The following is a 20,567-nucleotide window of genomic DNA, read 5'->3' as shown; positions in this document are numbered from 1 at the left end:
CAGCACCTGAAAAGAGAGCTATCTGACACCAAAAGTCAATAGCACTGAGTATAGAAAACCTCCATCCTGTGTTGTAGAGATAATTGTATTTACATTTCTCAAATTAGATTTGGAATTCTGGCTAGAACCCACACAGGAAGAAAGCTTCTGTTATCATATCTATTCCAAAGCTTAATTACTATTTTAAGTATATCTTGACTACAATGCATTAGAAAAGAAAAATGTGATCATGGCTTTTTTTTTTTTTTTTTTTTTTTTTTTAATGTGCTTGAGTTTAATGTGGTTTGCATCTTTTCTCTAGGAAGCAGTTTTGCTTGTTCGAACTTCTAAGTCAAAAGATAATAAAAGTCTTAGCAACAAAAACTGCTCAAGAGTTTACAAATTCTTCTTCTCCGCTACAAATCGCAGCCAAAAACTGTCCTTAGCTGTGACATGCTTTTCTGTATTATTTGATTCCTTATTTGAGGTCATGCCCTAGAGGTTAGTGAGGTAAATTTAAAGCACAATTAAAACTGCCAGTCATTTTCATCCTGGATGGTTCATGGTGTGAAGACACAGACCTCGCTGACAAGTGTCCGTATTCTTATTACAACCCATCAGGGCAAGTGCAGCTAAACAAACCTACCAAACATTTTGAATTCATTGAATCTCTACACCATTACACAGAATTTTCTGATTCATATTTTTTAACCATTGTGAAACAATCTTGGTCTTTTCCAGACAATTTCTCTCGGGGGGGGGGGGGGGAAACACCTTGACTAGCTAACCTGACTCAAATGGAGATAAAAAGTAAATAAAATCCTGCCAAGAGAATCCACTGACCCCCTTGAACACCCTGGGGAATCCAACTAAATGTAGCCAGTGGGAAACATAGCATGGGACAGTTCAGGACTTTAGACTTGGTGATCTAGGGAGTAGTGCTTTCGATAAACTAGTGCGTTCTAGAAGCAACATTTCATTGTTATCTGGAAGGAAGAATAAGTAATATTTCTATCTAAGTCTTTGTTCTAACATGGCAGTTACAAGTTTAGAAGAAAAACTTCACAATAATATGGCGGTGCCCTGAGTCAACTTATATCAGAATATACTTTTTATATCGGTGCCCATGCACATGAACTGTCACAAACTGGTTTGAAATACCTCTGTGGCCATGTGTGTGCTTAAGGCAGCTTTGTCTTCTCTGGGATTTGTGTGCACACTTCAATTGCCTTTGGGAAAAGACTCTCAGAAAGAATCCCCCTTTTTTTTTCGGGTTACACTATCTGTTGGGTCTTTACCATGACTTCTTCACCTTTTAGATGTTGGTCCTGATGATCAGAGCTTCTAACATTTGAAACTAACTGCAGCCCTCTGCAGGAGCCTCCCCCCCCCCCCTAACTACCTTGTAAATGACCCTCTCTGTCCAGGACACAGGCCTAGCATATCAACGAACCTGAGGTACACTCTTGCTTTTCTTACCCTCTGGTACAGCCTTTCGAGAGTAGATTCAGCTCAGAATATGTGAACTGGATTCTCTCTCAGAGCCAGAACGGTATGAAAGCCAACAACAGAAACTTTAGAACAGGATGCCCTGTGTTATTTTGTTTTTATGTCCATTGAGATTTTCCTGGATTCAACATTAATGTTTCCTGCCCTTTACAAGACTCACTAGAACATGTGCATCCTTTAGCTACTAAGAAAAAAAAAAAAAGGAATAAATTTTAAGAACAGTTATATCAAATCACTTTTTTTCTTGAATGTTTCCAGGATAAGCTTTTAAAATGTTTTATCCCTTAGCAGTCACATACACAATGAATTTTAATCAGCTTCACCCTCTAGCCTCTCTAATCAACATCCCTCTGCTGCTGAAAGCTTTCTTTCCAATAAGATATGCACCCCCTTACGTGTGTGTGCGTGTGTGTGCGTGTGTGTGTGTGTGTGTGTGTGTGTGTGTGTGTGTGTGTATGTGTGTATGTGTGTTTGTGTGTGTGTGTGTGACCAGTAACTATTAACTGCCAATAGCCCCTTAGGGTCTCATAAGCCTCTTTTTCTTCCATGATGAAAGAGTGTGCAGGTGTTATAATCAGAGATGCTATGAGACCATAAAAGCAATGGCCATCTTGTGGAAGTCTTTTTTTTTTTTTTTTTTTTTTTTGCAGGCAACTCCCCATCATATAGCTCTTACATTTTTGTACCCCCACTCCTACAATGTTTGCTGATCATGGAGCAGTGACCAAGGTGTTGTGTTTGGGACTGATCCCCCAGCAGTCAGTGACAGTAGCTGGACCGGTTATGAGCCTCAGCATCGACCACCACCCACTGCTTCTCTGGCTAATGCCAAGAGCAGTGTAGATCTATGGATGTAAATGTGGGTGTTTAGAAGTCGGTTTGTCTGTGTGTCTACTTAACATAACAATTGTAGTAAGTCTGTCCCTAGGACCTATGACCTCTGCAACCTACTGGCTCTTTACCAAGTTTACTATATAAGGCATGAGGTCTTTCCTGTGGTCCAAAGAAAGCTAGGTCTATAGCAGTTGCACTACCATTGTGCCTGTGGGAACACCCTGCTGGCAGGTCACCATTGAGTCACCTCATTTGTATCTAGATAAAACCACTACTGACTTTTATTTAAAAGGGTCCTGAATGGCACTTTCTACACTATGAGAGTAGTGATGAAACTTCCATTTCTCTATCTTGACTTTTCCATATGCTGTGACCAAAAAGTATGGTGGGAAACTAACAGCAGCAGTGGAAATGGATGCACTGTTTGGACACCGCTGGACTCTTCTGTGACCAGTAAGGGAACTTTTCAACCGTTAGCACTGGGATTTTGTAACATAACATATGGCTTCTGGGATGTGCTTTAGCCATCCATACAGAGTATTTTTATTCAAACTTTGTTTTAATTATATTTTTTTCAATAAGCTCATAAAATTGCTGTGTTCATATGGCACCTCTAGTGTTGTTCATCATTCCACCTGCTCTGGCCCTTAGGCCTTACTCTCCCATACCCCACCCCACTTAACCGTTTTCGTCCCAAGTATTCCCCCTTTTATTAATTTACTGTGTACAGAAGTAGAAGTTTCTGGATAAATCAGGCGATGCAGACTCACAGGGTGTTTTGCTGATACACACATTCATGGTGTTTTGCTAAGGCAAGAGCCATGGAGGACATGTGATGCTTGGAGAGAGTATTAATAAAACTCAGTGGATAGTTACCAATTGCTTGCATAGTTAACTTTGCAACACTTTTTTGGTCTCCCATCTTCATTGTCACTGATCTTCACTTTGTTGAGAGAGGCACAGCAGAGAACTCTTTTGGCATCCCAGCTGGTCCTGATTGCTCCCACTGACTCTTGCCAATTTGATGGAGGCCTGGTTGTTTCTGTTGAATGGTGCCATCACTGTTGATTTATGTTTGGTATCCTGACACTACTATACTAGAAAAGAGTATACTATCTCTTGTTCTCTGTATTTTGTTTGCTTGTGGCTTTCTGTAATGGTCTCAATCTATTGCAAAGCAAAGTTTCTTTGATGGCAGGCAAGTACCACAGTTATCTGTGGGTTTAAAGATGAATATTTAGAATTTACTTAGAAATTATGCTGGCTTAGTAAAGTTGTAGGTTCTCCTGACAAATGGAGATTAGAATCACCCAAAAGAATTATTTCTAGAAAGGTCCACATCCCTTTGTCCTATTTACAATCTGTCTTGGGGTTTTACTGCTGTGATCAGACACCATGACCAAGGAAACTCTTATAAAGAACATTTAATTGGAAGTGCCTTACAGGTTCAGTGGTTCAGCCATTACCATCAAGGTGGGATTGTGGCAACATCCAGGCAGACATGGGGTGAGAGGAGCTGAGAGTTTTACCTCTTGTTCTGAAGGCGGCTAGAAGACTGGCTTCCAGGCAGCTAGGGAGAGGATATTAAAGCCCACGCCCACAGTGACATACCTACTCCCACAAGGACACACCTCCTAACAGTGCTATGCCCTAGGCTAAGCATATATAAACCATCACAACATCATTTCTCCCCTACCTTTGGATGGTGAGCTAGAAGTGGGGTCAAAGCATTTGAGAACTACATTTTTTGTCTATCTTAGCTGTTGATGAACATCTAGGCTGGTTCCATTCCCTGGCTATTGTGAATACAGCAGCAATAAAAATAGATGTTTATGTATATTTGTATTAAGATACACAGTCTTTGCTGGGTGTGTCCCAAAGTATTATGCTATATTTTAGCTTCCTGTGGGACTTTTACACTGATTTCCACATCAGACCAGTTTACACTCCCACCAAAAGTGAATAATAGTTTTCCTTTCCCCAGGTCCATAATGACATTTGTTGTCATTTGGGTTCTTAATTCTAACTAGGGTAAAATAAACCATCAAATACTTTTGATTTTCAGTTCCCTGCTGGGATGTTAAACACTTGCTAAAATATTTATTAGCCATTTGTATTTTTCTTCTAAAAAATTCTTGTCAGCTCAACAGTTCATTTTTAATAGAGTTGTTTGGGTTTTATACTTATTTTTTTAAACTCTTAGTATACTTTAGACACTAATCTTCTAGTAAAGATTGTCTAATGCTGAAGGCTACCCCTTCACTTAATGGTTTTCTTTGATATACAGGGATGTTTTTGTTTTATAAGGTCCCACTTATCAACCGTTGGTCTTATTTTATTTCCTCAGTGACTAGGGTCCTGATGAAATAATCTTTACCTAGTCCTCTATCTTCATAATCTATGAGCTACTTTTTCCTCTAGAATGTTCTGGCCTACCATAGAGACCTTTAGGAATTCTAGAAGCACCATTTTAGTAAGTTAGTCATTGCAATTGTTTAAATCAAACGTATAATTACCATATAAATTGCTCATTTTCTCATTGCTACCAGCATAATCAATGTTATTTCTGTTGTTATTTAAAAACCTCAAAATAAAGACTTAACATGAGAAAACCCAAGCCTGTACTTTCTGTATGTCTTCTCTATATATTTCAAACTACCTTTACCTCTCTAAGGAAATTTTTTCCCCTCAAGAAAGCTGACCTAAAGCAAGCATCTCTCAGAGCTACACAGAGAACTAAGCAAAACAGCATAAGTAGACATTTGGCATGTTCACAACCCTGCTTATTTGGAGCCACTTTTTAAATGAAGTTTGATGATCTAGTTTGGCTCAACATTTTTGGAAATGGGAACATTGTGACTCACAGGAATTAGGGGATTTGTCCACGCATAAGCTAGTATGTAGAGCACAGCTGAATTTGAAGTTTTCAAAACAAATGCATGAGACAATCAGATCCTTCTTCACCCTACCCATCCTTTCCCAGGCAGAGCCCTTGCAACTGAAGGCCGTTTTGAAGTTGTAAGGGAGTTTAGCTTCACCCCTGCCTGGCCAAGATTCCCTTAGTCCTTGTAGGTGCTGATCCCAACACACTCCCACTCACAAGTCCCCCAGCCACAGTCTCTTACTCCAACCCTTTCAGATGCTAAAATTAAATTATGGTTTCCTAACTCCAAATTCCATGCTCTTGGCACACCACTGCATGTGAACACAAGGGAAATTTTCTTCACAATAAAGTTGTATCTGCCTGCCAAGTTATCAGAAAATCTTTTAAGAATGCAAAACAGAACCTGTAATTTTAGATCATTGCAGGACAGCCTCAGATCGAGAAGAACAGACCCTGAAGCAAAATTAAACACCATAAATACTCTCTTCGATTTCATGTGAAGAGTTGCAAAAATGAGATAAAACCAGCTCCTGCTGGGAAGGACCCTGCAAACAAAATGCCTAGGAGATCAACTTTCAGTTGTGGGGGAGGGCAGGAGCAGGGGCTTCCTATCCAGAAGCTTCTGCTTTCGGGCTCTGGGGAATATTAGCAAAGCATTTTACGAAGCAAAACAATGTGGCCAATGTCCTCCCAACCATTTCACAAAATGTCACCTTTGCAGCCTTGCCACCAAGACCTGTTCTCTTGACACACAACCTCTCAGAGCAGGCAGGCTTCTGCTGTGATTGGTCTTCTGAGGACACCTAGGTTAAACTAAGCCTAACACATTCTTTCACCGGCTATCTGTATATTTGAATCATGGACTCAGAGACTGTTGATCTCAATAATGAGACACTGCAGAGAAGGAACCATGCAATGTCTGCTGAGCCTTACGGCAACTATGCTTCCTGAGACCCAGATGTATCTTCCTTGAGCTTTTTCTTTTTTAATGAATAATTAATTTTTAAAGCGCCAAAGAAGTGGACTTGAGCAGTCTAAGTAGGATTCTGTCATAGGAAACCAAAAGAACTAAAACTGGTACCCTCCCTGAAGTTTTCTAGTTAGCTCCAGAAATGTTAATTCTGGCTTTTGGCAGAATGAATGTCTATATAGACTTCTTTTCCTTATGGAGATGTTGATAAAACCAAAAGAAAATTTAAGGAGGAAAGACTCCACCTGTCCCAGTTCCATACACTAGGACCACAAGATCATGGTCATGAGAAAAGTCTGTATCTTCAACAGAGATAAGTCAGAAGCAATGTCACTTTTCCTTTTCTTATTTCAACAATTTCTGTATTTGAAATTAGAATGTAATTACATTGTCCTTGTTCATTTAATTCCACGGCAAAGGAGAGGGAAACATTTGAACACAGCCCATATGCTATGATGTAATAAGACAATATATCCTATCATGAAATATAATCGCAGCACGGCACCTGCTGTCCTGAAGATTTATCATGGCTAAAACTGTGACTCAGAAAAGACCTGGCCTGAGAAAGTGTGAGCCGGTGCAGCACAGTGTGTTCCTAGATGCAGTACTGGGCAGAAGCGTCAGTGTGTTCGTAGATGCAGTACCTGGCAGAAGCTGCAGTGTCTTCATAGATGCAGTACCGGGCGGAAGCTCGTAGTTAAAGTACTGGGCCAAAGCTGCACTTTCATACTGTCCTTCGCAGTTTCTGGAAGCTAGCTCCACTTTGGGCCAAAAAAAAATAAATAAATAAATAAAAAGTTAAGTGTGCTGTGCAAGGAAACAACTATAGAACGAGATTCATATCCTGTTTGTCCCATGAGCTTTGATGAGGATGTCATTTCACGGCTCAATGCTTATTGGTTGACTAAAAGTGACACACCAAGTTTGTCCTTCAGCCTCGCTGGCTGACTAAACCTCAAGCCATCTTTATTTTTGTTTTGTAATACCATACATTTGCACAAGAGCAGAATAGAAACTCCCCGGTGGATGAACCCCTCCCAGAAAACCACAAGGTCACCGGGCAGATTTTTCTCCATGAGCATCCGGTTCGACATAAAATTTCAGAAGCACAAAGGAGCAAGTGTGGGATCTAAGGCTACGGGATGCACCGCACAGTGCGTGTTGGATGGTTTTCTGGGAGATAAGTGGGGTCGGACAACTAGCTATTGCTTTTCTTTAGAGAAATGACGAGCCATCAGCATGGTCTTCCTCTGTTCTGGTTGTAGGACACAGTTCACTCCAAGGTCTAGCCTGAGGATTGCAGTCAAGCTAGGACAAGGTCAAGATAATCTTGCAAATACACAACTTTAGGCTCTCGGCTACCTAATTTCCTTTGTGAAATTTCATCCTAACCACCATTTCTGTGGGTAAAATATAACAATGCAATATTGAAAAAGTCAATATACAGAAGCTTTCTAATGGATCTTCAATTTGAACTATTACAACTATTCCTCTCCAGCCTTAAACTCTGATCCTGTTTTATTCAGGGGCCATACAAATTACAATAACAAGAGAAGGCTCTGCTCAAGACAGGGTTCCTCAGCATAGCCCAGATATCCTGGAACTTGCTTTGTAGACAGGGCTGGCCTCAAACTCAGATATCCACCTGCCTCTGCCCCCCTCTCCTGCCCCAAGTGTTTGAATTAAAAGTGTGCACCAAACATGCCTGGCTCCTCCTGAATAGTTTTAAAAATAGTGGTTAAAAACTTTTATTTGTAGTATGTAATATAAAATTTAAATAAAAACACACTTTATTATTGAGGGGAAAAAACAGAATGTAATTACATCACTCACCCCCTTCTCTTCTTCATTCACTCCCATGCAGCCCCCACAGCTACTTCTTGCTCTCAGATTCATAGCCTTATTTCTTTAATTGTTGTGACACACATATATGTGTGTTCATGTGTTTATTTATTCTAAATATATAAATATAACCTGCTCCAAAACGTAATCAGAGCTTCCCAGTATATTTCCAATTGAATCCAGTCTTTTTCATTTCCATGCACATATACCGCTCTGGTTTTCCCCTCAAACACAGGGCTACATCTGGGTCTTTGCATTTACAGATCCCTATTGCACATTTATAAAGCCTACAAATAGATTTAGAGTACAGATATCATTCCTTCAGTTCATCTCCTCAGAAAAGTCTTCCCTGAACTCTTCCCTAGAAAAGCAATATTCCTATTTTTTCCTCACATCCCAGTTCATTTTTCTTGGCATTAACATTGTAAGACTGTTGCATATTTTTCAATTGTCTGTTACCCCCCACCAATTACAGTTTCAATCATGATCATGAACTTGCATGCTTTTGCTTATTGTCATGTTTACAGTGTGAAATGTAGAAAGTCCTCACATTATTCATTGGATAAAACAAATCAACAATTGAAACATTTCCATTTGCAAGTGCTATATGCAAATTTGGACTGTGTAAACCTCCTATCTGGGGTTGGACAATAGTAGACACATCTATCCTTAGGGGAAGAGTCCTGGGGCAGTTTCAGTATGCAGGGTTCACCTACTTCAGTCCAGTCTCACACAGACTTGCTATGGACTAAGCACCAGAGCATCCCAGACTTTGTAAAGGGAAGAAAACCTGTGAGACACTAGTGGAGAGGCTTTAATGACTGGAGCTGGAGCAGCACAACTCTGAGGTCTAATAAAGGGCATCCTAAGCTTAGGTGCAGAAGAGGAAGGGTAGACTCAGACAGAGGCCAAAGGAAACAGACCGATTTGTTATCTTGAAACATCCACCCTGACAGTGTAGGTTTTTTTTTTTTTTTTTTTTTTTTTTTTTACATGTCTCTTTTCAGTGTTAAATGGTTTTAATAGCACTGTGATGAGTTTATCTGATGTTTCAAAAATGAATTGGTTTTCCCCACCCATGAGAAAAATACAAAAGCAGAGAAGGCTAAGTCTTAAACTCACCTAAGTCTCATTGAAATAAAAATTGTACGTACACACACACAAACACAAACACACTCAGACACAGAAAGTGAGTGAGTGAGAGAGAGAGAGAGAGAGAGAGAGAGAGAGAGAGAGAGAGAGAGAGAGAGAGAGAACACCTGGAGATGAACTCAAAAATGAGAGTGCCCAAGTCTTTGTCTGGGAGAGAGAATAGCAGCAGGAAGTCAGCCATCTTAAATGGCCAACTGAAAAGTACACTAATCTACCCAGAGCCTCTTTTCCCTGCCTGTCAGTGGTCTGCCTATCCTCAGTCTATTTTTCCAAAAATTCTATACACCATCACCAAGTGTATTCCCTTACAAGTACCATATGGGATGGGGGAAAGTTTGGATCTGTTTCCTTCCCTAATCTCACACTGCAAGCTAGTTTCTCTTAGGATCAAATGGAAAGGCAACTTTTCACAAATTACATTTTGTCTGTGAGTTTCCCAACCTTCAAGCTCACTTGTTAGCAACAGACTCTACCAAGACAGTTGTTTAACTGCCATGCCTACCCATGCCACTGGGTTCTTGACTTCCTTTGAACAAATGGGTGCAAAGGCAGGTAGATAAATAGATCTGTATTCCAACTAGTTTGAGGATCATACATGTCGAATTGTTTCACACAACAACAAAAACATGAAAGATGTATTCTGAAAGAATAAAAAAATGATTATAATCTCCGATGAACAAAATATATATCAAACAGCTTGAAAATGCACTGCTTTGCAACCTAACAGTTTTACTTCTGGAATTTCTGTAAAGACACTAATCATAGATGTGCAGACAGATTCCACTAAAAGAATTTTCTGTTTGCATGTAATTATAATCATATAAAAATTGGAGATGACATTAATGTCACACAATAGGGGCTGAGTAGAATTTGCTGCGAACAAGCATGCAAAGGAGTACAATAGAGCCATTAATGGGATGTGACAATATTTAGGAGGTTGGGAAGTAATTATAGTATAATCTTCAAGTTAAAATGCATTCTACTTTTAATGTATCACAATGCAAATTTATTTTAAATAACTATTTATTTGCACTCAAAGAAGTCCAGAGGGTAATATAATGAATGTTATGAGGTTGCCCTTAAGTATTTGAATTCTATATAATTTTTGAGTATATTTATACCTGCACTCCAAAATCCTCCATAAGGAATGCTTATTACCATTTAATAAAAATGCGATGTATTTCAACACTATATTTTAAAGAGGAAGTATGGCCTTTTACTTGCAGAAGACTGAAGAGAAAAACATCTATTTACACCATGACAGAGAATAGTTCGTGTAATACTTCTCAAAGATATGGTCCTGTCTTGCCACCTTGACATGATAATAAATAACAACCACCTTTACAATGAAGCAGTGTCAGAGGGCTGTAGGGGGGAACCAGAGTAATATTAATGGTCCAAAAACCACACATGGAGCAAATGTGAACGTTCTCTACAGAAGGATGCTGATAGAATACACAAGGAAAACTAGGAGGCTGTAGTAATGACACCTTCTGAGGAGGCACACATGGGCTATGTTTTTGAGTATTAAGGTACTGCTTGGTGCACTGCTTTCTGAAACACGCCAATAAGTATTTTAAGATTTTGTGCAATTATATCTGCATAACAACATCACAGGTGGTTCACGAATAAAAAATTGGGAGACATTTCACATTTAAAATCTTATTTTTATCAAATAACGATTTATAAAGGCTTAAGATTTAGGGCTATACACAGCCAAAAATATAACAGCTTTCTTCTTATTTCTCCTTATTACAACTTTGGCTGTTCCTCAATTTATTTTCTTCATCTCACTATCATACCAAAAACTACCTTTTTTTCACTTTTACATAGTAAATTTATAGATCTCTCCTCACCCAGCTACAGTACAGCCCATGTTATCTATTTTTTGCTACCTGGGAGTGGGATCTAAAAGAAATTGAGTCTTTGACTCATAAAGCCCCTGGTAAGCTTATGAACTCCTTGTCATTCAAATCACATTGAGAAAAACTGATTAAAGCAGAAAGGAGTTTCATGGGCTTAGTCTCTGTTTCTGTCTCATTTGTTGCAGAGAGGAATGTGATTAGCTGCACTTCAGCTGAGCCAGGGACTAATGTTCCTGAGACCTAAAAGTTGACTGTACCGTGGAGAAAGCAAAACCTAGGCTTTGTGCTCAAACCTGGGAAACTTGGGAAAGCATTCCAACCAGAGAGACCATACAAGCTAATGGTGGTGGACTGTTCCGACAGATGCCAGGTTGTTTTTCTCTGCTTATTTAGAGTCTCTTAACAACCTACGGTTGGAATGTTTTACTGAAGAAATAGCTCCTGGGCAAGAGTTTAAATAAATATTAATAGAGAGGCTCAGGAATCTCCAATAATAGAGTAGGGAAGGATACAGGAAGGGAAGGAAGCCAATGAAAAACATTAAGCCAGTGTTTTAGGTTTAATTGTGTAACAAACACTTAGTGACAAAAAACAAACAAACTTGTAGACTCTCTCAGGCTTCTGTGAACCATACAGATACTACTGTCTGGGCCTGCTCTGGAGACTTCTACTTTCAGTTGGGAACTCTGGAAGATCTAATTGCTCTTCACTATCCAAACAGAGTGATTGGTCTTGGGTGTTTTGGTAAGAAATCCTCACCTTAATATCATCTTTCATCTTCCAACAGAATGACTTAGACCTATAGTTCTCAACCTTTCTAACTGTCTGATTCTTGAATACAGTTTCTCATGCTGTAGTGACCCCAACCATAAAGTTAAGTTTCATTGCTATTCCATAACTGTAATTTCACTACTGTTATGATTCGTGATATAAATTATGTTATATGCATGATATCTAATATTCAACCAAACCCCCGCAAAGTGGTCACAACCCACAGTTGTGTACAGCTAGATCAGACTCCCAGAAACACCCCTCCCCCCAAAATTAAAAAAAAACAAACAAAAACTTAATCCGCAAATACTTTTCAAGACTCTGATTGGGTTATGTCTGCTAATTGCCCAAGGACAATACAAGCCTCGCTGACCAGGCTACCCTGTCCAGTTAGGGATCTTCAACTGTGCAAGAATAGAACACAATTTATGACTAGTTGATAGCTACCACCACCTAACATAACAAGTGATTTGAATATAATCTGATAAGGGAATTCTGTGTTAAACTAAACTTCAGAATTAAACCATTCACCCCTTCAGCTATTTATACAGGAACTCTAAGGTACTAGAAGGTTTCTTCAGGATGGCAAGAGGCCAGTCATTGTAGCAGACATTGGCAATTAGATTCTCTTATGAAAACTGGGTCTAATAAGGTCACTCTCTGCACTGGTGTTTCCATAAGGTCTACGAGGCATGGCCTGTGGATGAAACCAAACGGGCCAGGACTTGGGCGCTTACCTGCAGTAGCACAGGCCTTTTGGGAGAAAGAACAGCCAGATGAACACAAGGCCTGTAATCAGATGAAGGAGAGCTGAGCACATTCAACCTGACTGCATTCAAACCACTACATGCACAAGTACCCTCAACCCAGAGACACCATCTTCAGTGGCCCGTCCGTGGAAGAGAACAAGCTGATCCTATCCGAAGACACTTTGGAAGAGTTTCAAGGGATGATTAAAAGCACGTGGGGGAAACTTCAAGAGAAGTTTGCACCCACAAGGCCCGAGGAAAAGCAGAAAGTCTGGGTTCCAGTTCTGTCCGTCCATAGACCTGACAACTGTGATCTTCTGATGCTCATCACTTAAACTGCCCAGTTTCTCACACCCACACCCCCAAAAATGAAGTCTCTTGGGACTACAAGAATTAGTAAGTCCCAAGTATAGTTATGGGACATAGTATAAACTATAAAACCACACAGATTTATTGTTCAGACCCATTTTGATATCTGAGGTAAGTAGTGTCAACTACTTTCTTTTTAATCTAACTCACCTTGCCTTCTTCTTGATGTTTTTTCTTCCTTCCTTCCTTCCTTCCTTCCTTCCTTCCTTCTTTACTTGTTTCCTTTTAACTCAGGAGACAGTAAAATTCTAAAAGAGGCATTGATAGCCTTCACTTCTTTTTGTTTTTTAAAGGATGCCATACTCCCCGATAAGATCCTATTTCACACACCTGAGAATTCAAACTATAAGTCAACTTGGTTACTAGATACGCTGATGACCATGTAGATTGTTCTTCACACAAACATGGAACTCTGAGTCTGACTTGGAATACCAGTCACACTGATTTTTTCATGATCATGAACAAGGCAAATGCCCCCTGTCTGGAAGCACTGCCAAGAGTCCTGGTAATATTACAGCAAGCACAGTTGAAGCAGGCATCAACAGCTGACCGGTTTGGAATTAGAAATGTAGGTATTTCTGTTTTCAAAACTGCTTTACTTCATCATGGTTGAACTGTCAGGGTTATGAACTCTGAAGCCAGATGTGGGAGTTTATATCCTGACTGGCAAAAGCCCAGTTCTTGGGGTCACACTTTTCCTTCTATAAAATAAGAGTGGGAATATTACAGAACCAAAGGACTGTGGTAAACACTGACAGTCTGAGAGAAGATTGCACAGTATGGTAAGTTCTCACAGTTTGGTGTAGGAAATTATTATTCCTGCGTAATGCCTGCCAGTCTATTAGCTTGAGATACTACAGATTATTTTAGGAACAAAACAGTGGAGAGTATGTAAATATGGTTTATTTATATCCAGATATTAGCTTGGGAAAGTTGACTGTAAAAATTGGAAACAAGTGGCATTGACCTCAGTGGAGTGTAACTTTTTTTAGTGACTCTGGAGTTAAAATTGCATTCTCTATGGTATTTTCCATTTTCCACTCTCTGGTATTTCAGTTTATTAAAACATTGGAATGAACATTATCTTCACTGTCTTGACCTTCTTGACAAAAATAACATATAACCAAGTCTTTTAATTAGACAGTTACAGAGGGGAAATATGTGCCTGTCGTTTCTGGATAATCTTCATCCAATCCTACCCTGTAGTCAAACTCCTTTCAGTATGAAAGGAAATAAAGGCTACTCTTGCAAACCTACCTGCAGATTTGTAAACTCACCAGGCTACCCTATCACTAGTCTAGTTCCTGGCTACTCCATCGTTCTTGGTACAGAACATGGGGATCAGTGCTCTTGTCTAGAAAAATAGAGCTTATTTGCGCCTAATGTTCTCTTGTCTGTTGTGTACATGCTAGGCATGAGTCCAGAGCAAGGAAGAATTATTAATATCTGGAGAACTGTGAAGAGCCTCCTTCAAGCCTATCATAAAAATCATGACCCCCCTGCTGTTTTTTCTCATTTGTGGCTAAATCAGCATATGGTGCAGCATTTAAATTAGTGCTTGACAAAGTAGCATGTGACATGTTGGAGGGATATCAATGCAGGCTACATTAAGGATGCTTTTCTCTGATAAACGATACTTATGCCACATGAATTACTTGAAGTGTGGTTCATTTGTCTTTTCAACTGTTTCAACTCGTGGCAGCTGCGCATCAGAAAATTCTAGCCTTAGTCCTGATGTTTGCTTCTTATGTTTCTTAAGTTAACTCTACTCTTGGATACCCACGCTTGATAACTTAGAGACCCCACAGGATGGCATTAAACAATGGAGATAGAGGGTAGCAGTCGCTCAGTAGATGTGGGTGAAGACTAAGGTGCCATTTATACAATCCCTCTCACCCTTCCTTCCCAACTGGGGCCACCAGACTGGCTCCAGAAAGAAGAAGGGCCATTCTGCCATCAGTGAGGTGGTGACTCAAGAATACACCATCAACATTCACAAGCCCATCCGTGGAGTGGGCTTCAAGAAGCGTGATCCTGGGACACTCAAACAAATTTGGAAATTTGCCATGAAGGAAACGGGACTCCAGATGTGCACATTGACACCAGGCTCAATAAAGTCGTCTGGGCCAAGGATGCTTCATATACCATTTGGGTACATTTGCCCAGAAAATGTTATGGTAGGAGGATTCACCAAACAAGCTCTACAAATTGGTAACTTATGTGCTTGTTACCACATTCAGGAATCTAGAGACAATCAATATGGATGAGAACTAACCTGCTGAATGTCAAGTAAAGGTGCAGAACTGCCCAAAAAATTAAGAAATGCCATTTACTTGTATATTGACAATGGTTAAAACATAAATGCCTGTGTATTTTATGCAATTTTAAAAAACAAAAATTTTAAAGTACCAAATGAAAGTAATTTTGAGGGTTCTGGAGACATGCTCAGTGGTTTAAAGTATTTGCCATTCTCAAAATGAATAGTGGTTTAGTTCCAAGCACCCGCGTGGTGGCTTACATCTACCTGTAACTCCAGTCCAAGTGGGTCTGGAACCCTTTTCTGGCCTCTTCAGGTATCAGCCATGCATGTAGGACAGTTACATTAGGCTAATGCAGGCAAAAATAAAATAAGATGTTTATAAAATTCTTTAAGTTCTTTTGAATGTGTTCTTATGCTTTGTTTGAACCAAAATAATTAATTACAAAGAGGTGTCACATTTTTTAGTTGCTTATAAGAAATATTTATATAAATGTTCAAAATCTCTCCTGTCTCTACTTCCTGCCTTTTCCAAGTATGTGGATTGATCAACAGAAACACAAATACTGTCCCTCTTTCTCTCTTAATTAATCAAAGTTCCCAAGCATCTCTCCACTTACTAGTGGTAACATTTCCCTAACAAACATCACCCATAAGCAGACAGTCATTTTTACTAATTCTGGAATTTTGTGCAGAACCTTATTGACTTAATGTGCAGCAGTCAAAAGTGGTAAAAATACCTGTAAAGAACATGAATAAATGGAGGTGAGATGGAAAACCTGATCAACAATTTCTGCTTCATTGCACTTTGATCGAGTGAAGAAAGGAGATTTTACTTGGGTGCCTCTTTTAAATTGGGCGCAGTTTTAAAGCACAGGCTTGGTGGAAACTAATGTAGCAGCTCGTTTAACATGTGTTTCTCGTTGACCTTGTGTGGCACACCTCTGGTTCACCCAGCACATCTTCAGAAAAGAATGCTACACATGAGTGTGCTTTCTTACCTTTGGGTGTATGTGTCCTTAGAAGGCGCTCAAGCTTCCCCTCTGTACTTAATGTGTCATGAGAATCTATTTCTAGCCATTCCGAAGATAGTTCAGTTGAAGTTTTCAATTACCATAGTGCATGGACTTCCTTCCTGTTCTCACCCTATTACCTAGGCCATACATTTTGCTAGTAAGACCTAGGTTACTTTGTGGAAGACTTGCTTATAAAAAATTAACTTTGGGATTTTTATTCAGTCATTAAATATTGTCTTTAACATCATGGGCTAAATTTTTGTTCAGAAATCTCCCTCAGTCTAGCATAGTATTTTGCACCTTCCTTGTCCCTGTTGATCACCAAGTAATTGATTACATGAGAAGCCTAATACATCTAAAATAAAAGGCTAACTATTCTAGCACCTGTCCACACAACCCTACAAAGGACTCATCTGGCAAAACTAAACACATAAACTTAAGTGTACCTTGAGACGTTCACTTAATCTAGCACCAAAATAAGCTTCTAGATAAATATAGAAAATAGAAGTTTCTAGGAAAGAAAGAAGTCAAATAACACTATTTGAAAATGATATGATAGTACACATAAACCACCCCAAAAATTCTACCAGATACCACCTACAGCTAGTAAATAACCTCAACAAAGTGGCAGGATATAAAATTAATTCAAACAAATCAGTAGCCTTCCTTTATACAAATGATAAACAGGCTAAGAAAGAAATTAGGGAAACAACATCCTTCACAGTAACCACAAAGAATATAAAATATTTTGGCATAAATCTTACCAAGTAAGTGAAAGTTCTGTACGACAAGAATTTCAAACCCCTGAAGAAAAGAAATCAAAGATGACCTCTGAAGATGAAAAGATCTCCCAGGCTCATGGATTCATAGGATTAATACAGTGGAAAATGACCATCTTACCAAAAGCAATCTACAGATTTAATACAATACCCATCAAAATTTCAACACATTTTTTGCTAACATGTAAAGAGCAATTTATATGGAGAAACAAAAACTCCAGAACAAACAATTCTCAACAGTAGAAGATTCTGGGGAATCATCATCCCAGACCTCAAGCCGGACTGCAAAGCAGTAGTAATAAAGACAGTTGGTACAGAACAGACAGGTGGATCAATGGAATAGAATCAAAGACCCAGTAATAAATCAATACACATACGGACAGTTGATCTTTGATAAAGAAGCCAAAAACATACAGTAAAAAAAAAAAGAAAGGATCTTCAATAAATAGTGCTGGTCCAACTGGCTGTCTGTATGTAGAAGAATGAAACTAGATCCATATTTATCACCCTGTACAAAGCTCAAGTCCAAGTGCATCAAGGGCCTCACCATAAAACCAGATACACTAAATCTTATAGAAGAGAAAATGGTAAACAACCTCAAACTCATTGGCAAAGAGGGGAAACTTCCTGAACAGAACACCAATGGCTCCGGCTCCAAAATTAACAATTGAAAAATGGAATCTCATGAAGCTCAAAAGGTTCTGTAAGCTAAAAGGTCCCATCAATAGGACAAAATGGCAACCTACAGATTGGGGGAAAAATCTTCACTAACCCTTTATCTAATAGAGGGCTAATATCCAAAATATATAAAGAACTCAAGAAGTTAACGTCCAATAAAAAACCAAATAACCCAATTTTTAAAACGGAATACAAAGCTAAAGAGAGAATTCACAACAGAAAAATCTCAAATGGCCGAGAAGCATTTAAAGAAATGTTCAAAGTTCTTTGTCATCAGGAAAATGCAAATCAAAAAGACCTTCAGATTCTACCTTACACCTATCAGAACAGCTAAGATAAAAACTCAAGTGACAACACATGCTGGTGAGCATGTAAAGAAAGAGGAACACTCCTCTATTGCTGGTAGAATTGCAAGCTGGGACAACCACTCTGGAAATCATTCCAGTGACTGGCCCAATTCCGGATCCATCTCAAGGGGAGGCTCCAAGGCCTGACACTATTGCTGATGCTATGGTGTGCTTACAGACAGGAGCCTAGCAGGGCTGTCCTCTAAGAAGCCCTATCAGCAGCTACCTGAGATAGAAACAGATACTTATACTCAACCATTAGACTGAAATTGGAGAGCCCTATGGAGAAATTAGGAGAAGTATTGAAGAATCTGAAGGGGAGGGTAACCTCACAGAAAGACCAGCAGTCTCAACTAACCCGAATCTTTGGGAGCTCCTAAGATTGAGCCACCAACCAAGCAGCATACACAGGGTGGTCTGAGGGCCTACGTCTCCCCACCTGGAGTATGTCACAGAGGATTGCCTGGCCTTGCCTCAGTAGGAGAAGATGCTCCTAATCCTTGTCTAATCCAAGAAAGTCTAAAGACCCCAGGGAAGGGGGATGCCTGGAGGGGAGGTGAATCCTCTTCTCTTCTGAAGGCAAGAAGAAGGAGAAATGGGATGAGGAACCATGGGGGGCAGGACCAGGAAGTGGGAAGCAACAGCTGGAATGTAAACAAATAAAATAATTGCAAAATGAAAAAAAAAATTCGTAGTTGTTGTACATAACTCCTATACCAGAAGGACTTGAGGAAGACAGTCAGATATATAGAAATGTCAAGAACAACACAATGGCCCAGGAAGTGGTGGCACACTCCTTTAATCACCAGCCTGATCTATGGAATGTGTTCCAGGACAACCACAGATACAAACAAAAAGCCAGTTTCAAGAACAGAAGGAAGGAAGGAAGGACTGGAAGGAAGGACAGGAAGGAAGGACGGGAAGGAAGGGAAGAAGAAAGTAAAGAAAGAAAAAGAAGGTAAAAAGAAGAAAGACAAAAATATTAAGACAAGGCAAGCAGCCCTGAATGGTTAATTCTTACAAATACCAAATACCAAATGATAGACAACCACAATTAATATGAAAATGGGGTGAGGATTATAAACACACACCTTCAAAAGTAAACCTTTTGGCAAATAAGGAAATGTGAACCTTTGAACCCACAATCTCTTTGAAAATAAGGAAGTTTAGATGGTCCAAAACATTGATGGGATTTCATTTGCATTAAGAAAAGGGAATGCAATAGCTAAGAAGGGTGAAATACTTTGGTTGCATTTTGTAAGCTGTCCATTCACAGGCTTCTGATCTCTGGATTCCTGAAGCCTGTTGGGCCTGTATCCAGGAAACCATTCAGAGTGACTGACATATATGAAATTCTTATCACTATGGTAGACTATACGGCTTCATCAAGTGGCTTCCGAAAATTACTACTTTCTCAATCCCAAACCTCACATGGATTGTCACAAAAAGAAAAAAAGAAAAGAAAATACTGCTAAAGTCAAAATACCTCATCACAGTCTTTTCTATTTCCTAAATAAACTATATATGGGGGCCGGATATTAACATTTTTTTCTAATAGTTATAACTAGCATCATCTGAGGTTCTATTAAAAGGCAGGAATTGCTCTAAACACATTACAAATAGTATCTAATTAGCTCCTATTACTCTATTGAAGAAAGAACTGCCAACCCTCTACTCTTGGTCGAATAGTAAGTGACTTGACTCTGACCAAAAGGCCAGCAAAACAAACAACAACAAAAGATCTCCTAAAAGCCCAGTTTTTTTCAGCCCATGCTACCTTGACTGTCTTTCTATGTAAAGAGACACACAAACCCCACCTGCTAACAAGTGCCAATTTTTTTGCTATAAATTTGTAGAGAATGAGGAGTCATTCCCTAAGCACTTATGACAGACAGAGTCTGTGAACACCCTGCCTTCAGTGCTCTAAGGGAAAGAGGACATAAGTCCTGTTCCAGTTACAGGTGAGTTCTCAGTCCAAATGCAGACAGACACTACAACATACAAAACCGTGCTTACAAAACCATACCCAGAGAACCTGAGGGCACAGAAGTAGAGAAGAGGAATAACTTTTTTTTTTTAATGTTTTCAGGGTGATGACTAGAAAAGATGATAAAAGGCTGAGAAATGAGTAAACTTTTCCAGATATAAGGAAAGCAGAAGAAGATTATTGCCCATGTGTTTGGAAGGAATATAGATTCTACTGTCACCACTACTACCATTTAACTGAGGAGCTATAGGTGACCATGTTCCATGAGGAGCTATAAGTGACCACGTTCCATGAGGAGCTATAAATGACCACATGCCATGAGGAGCTACAGGTGACCACGTTCCATGAGGAGCTATAAGTGACCACGTGCCATGCTAAGAACGAATGTCAGAAAAACTCTTCAAAGACTGGATGCACACAGAAATGGGGAGCAACAAACTATTCTGCAGCCCCTGCTCATGTCCCGTGAGAGCTACATATTCTTGGATATGTATTACATTTCCTCCTTTTTTATTAATACTCTCTTTTGTGTCCATTAGCCAAATTAAGCCAGGTCTTAAAACCTAACTTTCAGAACCT

This window comes from Micromys minutus (assembly GCF_963924665.1).
Source record: "Micromys minutus genome assembly, chromosome: 23".
Taxonomy (NCBI): Eukaryota; Metazoa; Chordata; class Mammalia; order Rodentia; family Muridae; genus Micromys; species Micromys minutus.
The sequence above is the reverse complement of the archived record's forward strand: the minus strand, read 5'-3'. Positions refer to the sequence as shown.